Here is a 5775-nt window from a genome sequence, read left to right as displayed (position 1 = left end):
CCTCTCGTGAAACCTCCGTGTAATCTCTGTAACCGACTCAGTACCCTGCTTAAGGGTTAGGAACTCCTGTGCCAACCGCTCCCTCTCCACTTAGGGAACGTACTTATCTCGAAACATAGCAGTGAACCTTTCCCAGGTTACTGCAACAAGCTCAGCAGGGGTGTAGTGCGCCGTCACAAACTTCCGCCAGTCCTTCGCTCCCAAGCGAAGCTGGTTCAGCGCGAACTGAACCCTCAGATGCTCCGAACAGGAGCATGTGTAGAAGCACCCCTCTATGTCAGAAACCCACCTCATCGCGGCTATCGGGTCCTGAGTCTCGTAAAACTCTGGTGGCTTCGTGTTGCTGAACTCCCGATACAACAACGAGTCACCCCCTTGCGGCCTGGCAGCAGAAACGGCCGCAGTGGCTGCAGCAACAGCAGCATTAGAAAGAGCAGCATACCGCTCATCAAAAGTCTCAATCAAAGTGGTCTTAATAGACTTGAACATCTCTGGAATCTCAGCCTTGATGGTCGCAGCCACCTCCTCGTGGATGATCCTGCGGATCTCCTCATCACTCGTCCCGTTGACCTCTGGTGTGTGGCGTGTCCCAACCATGATCTCCCTCTGAAATACAACATAATAATATTAGGGACCCACTCGAGTATAATCACACTCGATAACTCCACCCCACTGGTTCCTTAGTGCCCTAAGGATTTTTACTTAGACTGCGCACCAACCCGGTATCTTCAGTAGTACGGGCCCAATACTACCGTCCATACCGCATCGGCATTCATCCCAAGTCCTCTTCCTTGAGCCCCAAGTCCCAAGTGTCCTACTCTTACTATCATGTGCTACTCGCTAGCAAATCTCTCATAAGCACCTCATTGCTATCTAAACACTCTTAAGCATTCCCAACGGCAAAACCCCTAGACTAAGGCATCACATATCAGGCCACTCTAGTCCTAATAAGAATACCTAGTCTACTCTAGCATGAATATCGTAATTCATCATATAGCATAAGATAGCATATCTGATAACACTTATTATGAGGGTATTTTGCGAAATCACCATTTGGGCGCTGGTTGATCGTATACACGGCTCTGCTCCGTTTGTCTCAAAACCCTTTTTCTCTTTTTTCAAAAATTTTACTTTATCAAAAATTTCCTCAAATCCCCAGTTTGAGTTCAGATATGCCCGAAGATGTATTTGAATCCCTCAAACCAAGGCTCTGATACCAACTTGTAACACCGTAAAAATTTGAACATTTTTTCACTTTTGAAAAACCATGAAATATAATTTTCATTCATAATTAAAAACATTGTATCAGTACAAAAACCCCAAGATCAAAATGTTTAAACTCCAGTGTGCGTGTGTACGAGTCATGTCGGCGCCTTCCCGCGATCATCACTTGTACCTGAAACACATAACACATAACATTGTAAGCATACATGCTTAGTGAGTTCCCCAAAATACCACATATAGCACATACGCCTTTCCAGGCCATAGGATCTTCCGATCCAAGTGTCTTAGGGGATTTCCATCCCAGACTCTGTTGACCTTCCGATCCGTATCATCTTGACCTTCCGGCCCACATCATGCTCATTTCACATAACATATCACATATAACTTACATCACATATACATCATACACATAAGACCCTTCGGTCACATATAATTATCCCATCGTGTAAGGCATAGTGAGAAGACTCGCCACAGATGTCTCATAAATCCCTGACTCGGTAGAAGTATTGCCTAGCCTCCACCTATTCACACAAAGTAAATATCCTCATAAATATAACACTCAAGGCTAGACTCGACCCTCTATTGTAACCCTCAGAAGGTTAAAAGACTATTTTACCCCCCCCCCCCCCCCCCCTCTTGACTCAAGGACTCCAATGTTGACCAAACCCTAAAATTCAACAAAAGTCAACGGTCAAACTTTGACCCAACTCGCCGAGTGCACTTCGGTGACTCGGCGAGTACACACATGACCCCTAACTCTTTGTCCCGCTTGGCACGTCGAGTCCCTCCCTAAGCTCGACGAGTCACATCAGGCATGAATCGCGAGGCCACCCCGACTCAACTCGCCGAGTCTCAAGAACAACTCGGCGAGTACAGCCTTGAACTCCAGTCCTCTAATCCCCTTCTGACTCATTGAGTCATCCCCCAGCTCGGCAGTCCACTCACTGAATGATTAATGGGCAACCTTCATACTACTCGCCGAGTCTGTTCTTGGGACTCGGCGAGTTCATGCCATGCACACTCTCAAAACAACTTCTGAGGTCAGATCTGTCCCATACAATCATAGATTTGGCCTCCCCAAGCATGATAATCACGTAAAGTTTGGACCTTGACACACATTAAACATAGAAATGGTCCAATATGGTGATTTAGCCCCAAAAATGACATTCTAAGTTCATGACTTCCAAAATGGCTCATAAAGCTCCAAGGGTTAAGGTCTCTGGACCTCTTTGAGTCCAGATCCAAAGCACATACTCGAAAAGGGGACTAAATACTCTACATACTCTTCTTCTAAAGGGTTAAAAACCCTAACTCTATGAATCAACACCCAACACTGGAGAAGGTCCGAAGGAATACCTTAATATGAAGCCTTTGATCTCTGAAGACACTAAATTTGCACTTCCTTCAGCCTTCTTTTGCCTTGGACACCTTCTCCTTCAAATTTCACCAACAATGATCAACAATGGGCTCTCGTCTCCTCACAAGCGATCTAGGACTCTCTCTGGGGTGTGGTAGTCGCAATGGATGGCCATAATGGCCTTTAAATAGGTCACAAACCCTGGAAATTAGGGTTTCATTAAACAGCGTGGACTCGCCGAGTCCAACATGGAACTCGCCGAGTCCAGACGCGAACCCACGTGCACATCCGCGATCCTACTCGGCGAGTTTAGACCCCAACTCGCCGAGTTTCCTCACAACACCCAAAAATAAAAAGAATAAAATAATACCTGGGAATCCGGATCTTACAAGAAATCAAATCAAAAAAATATAAAAATATGATTTCAAACAACTACTTGTATAGGAACTTCTTTCAATACAAATTCTTTCTCCGTATTGCTAGATAATGCATTTTTGTCCCCTTTACGTCAAAGAAAACTATATATAGGTTTTTCTTTTGGAATTTATGTATAAAGAATGACTTTATATTTTCATAAGTTTTCCTTGGCTTTTTATTATCCTTCCATTTTCATCAAGTATGAGTTGTTTTTTAAACATCATTACAAAAAAATAATAATAAATAAATAAAAACGTCAACATTTACCTTTGTTGTGGTCTGAGTACACCATTGCTCTAACTAACCTAAACCTCCTTTCATATATTCATCATTTCTGAAGGTGCAACACGTGCAACACTCTGGTTGTGTGCAAAGGCTACATTGCATTCCAAAATTGAAATTGTTGCTTCTTTTTTTACAAAAATTGTACTTAGACTCAAAAAAATATTAATAAGAACTTTTCTTGATGTGTATTTAGTGTATTTAACTCCCCACCATCACCTTCTATACTTTGTGAAAGCTTTTCACCATCTACCCATTGTGTAGTAAGAACTTTTCTTGATGTGTATTTAGTGTAAGTCTTCGGTATCATAACCTGGAATAGGATAAATTATTAATATGTAATTATATATGTACCCATCAAATAGACACAAAATGCATTCAATTAAAGGGAAAAAAATTCTTGTGGAAGGTCTTTTTTCATCATTTCTGCAAAATATGTTCCATTTTCACCCTCATTAATATAGTCAAGCTCCTCAAAGAAACGGGCAGCCCATTCATCAACTAACCCAAAAACATCCAAAGATATCTATAAATGAAACAAACAAATAGTCAAATGTCATAAAGAAATTGTTTTCTACCCTCAGGTAATCAAGAAAAATAGAAAAAGAAACATCATTTTCACAAATTTTACATGAGGAAAACGTCGAAGAGTCAGTCCTAAGTTCCTTATGATGAATAAATCAATGGTTACTATTTCAAGTACATAAGGCCTTTATACCTTAACATCAAATAAATCCCATTTTCCTTTAATATGCCCTTATACACTTGCCCAAATGAGGCTGTTGCTATAGGAGAAGTTATGACCTCTGAATAGATGTTTTTCCATGGCTCTCTAAGTTTCTCTTCTGGAAGTACCATGGCAATATCATATGGATATGATGGAACCTTATAATAAAGCTTTTGTAGCTCAGTCATTACAACATTATTACAGCAGGAGACAATATGTTTGGCCTAACAGTCAATGCTTTCCCAAGTTTGATGTATGCGAGACCGAAAGAGGTTACAATTTCCCTCAACTCAATTGCTCGAGAAACTTCATTCTGATCAACATAACAAAAAAATCAACACAAAAGTAAGAATAAAAGGGAAGCGGAAAAAATCACAATTTATATTCTCCTTATCTTTAGAAGTGACAAGGTATATGGTTTTTTTTGATTTCACATAGATCAAAATCACAAAATAAATGTGCAAAGTGCAGAAAGCATGATAGATCATACTCACCTCTTTAACCTTCTTATTTGTCACATCCCAAGAAAGACGTGAAAGAAATCCTCCTGCAACAGACATCAGTTGAATGATACGTGTAGCAACAGCTCATCACCTTTTACTCCAATAAGCTGAGATGCTAGCAGGATCATATACCATCGGCAATAATTCGCTACGTTCATCAGTCTGAAAAAAATATACAAAAAATCAAGAAATTTCGATTTAAGAACATATATGCTTATACCGATTGACAGTTCTAAGTTAGAAATTCTTATTTATAAAAAATAAGAAATTATTGAACTAAAGAAAAAGTGATGGATTGTGAAAAAGACCTCGACAAGGAAAAGTTCAACATCTTCAGCAGAAAACTGAGAATTGTTTTAACTTTGACCCCTAAGCCCTTTCATAAGTGATGCTAATTACTCATTCTCTTCCATCTGAGCCCTAACTCTTTTAATCTCTTGCGAAACTGTCTCCATGTGCTACAGACAATAACAATTCAATTTTGAAGCATGAATATTTCCTCACAGACAGAACACATAACTAATAACTTACATGTAAGAATTGAAAGAAAGAGAAAATATTAATGTACCATGGAAGTGTCGTTGATTGAAGATCCATTGATGGTTCTTGATGTTCTAGGATCGGCTGCCTTGGGCTTCAGTTTAGTTATGACAGAATGAGTCACTCCATTTCATCGCTTAACCATAATAATGCTCAGAAGGAATGGCGACCGGCAGTGAATCTGGTATTGCAATCGTTAGAAGCTAACGAGCGAGGAAGGGAGTCGATTTTGCAAGAGGTATGAGAGGCTTCTTTCATGGCGGAATTTGAGGGTAAAATTGAATTAAAAGAGGTGAAGTTTGATGGTGTATATATGTATGTAGGTGTGGTTGGACAAATTATAAAACGGTGACAAAGTACACCAGAGCATCGGTGCCAAAACGCCCGATAATGTGGCGTTTTCTAATTTTTTGGGTTTCTAATTGAAGCAGGGAGGTCGATAGATGTTTTCAAACTGAAATCGGAGATTAAAGAGCCGAAGAGGAGAGAATCACAAAAGCATGAAGTGTGGATTGGGTTTTTAGGGTTCAATGGTGGATGCGATGGCTTAGGGTTTACAGAGAGAAAGAATGGAGATACAGAGGAGAGAGTGCAGAAGCAGGGTAGTTCAAAATTTTAGAATTTTAGAGGATTTCATTTTCCCCTTTAAAAACGCGTGTTTGAGTAAAAAATTATAAAGCGACATTTGTAAATGACACACATTTCAGATAAGTGCCCTCTGTGTT

The 5775-nt window shown here is 40.2% G+C and overlaps 1 pseudogene; it reads right to left on the bottom strand.

Moving 5' to 3' along the window:
- Nucleotides 1-3315: 3315 nt before the first annotated feature.
- Nucleotides 3316-5308, bottom strand: LOC111903354 (uncharacterized; annotated as a pseudogene).
- Between the last annotated feature and the right edge of the window lie 467 nt (nt 5309-5775).

The sequence above is a fragment of the Lactuca sativa genome, chromosome 8, assembly GCF_002870075.4.
Source record: "Lactuca sativa cultivar Salinas chromosome 8, Lsat_Salinas_v11, whole genome shotgun sequence".
Taxonomy (NCBI): Eukaryota; Viridiplantae; Streptophyta; class Magnoliopsida; order Asterales; family Asteraceae; genus Lactuca; species Lactuca sativa.
The sequence above is the reverse complement of the archived record's forward strand: the minus strand, read 5'-3'. Positions and strand labels throughout refer to the sequence as shown.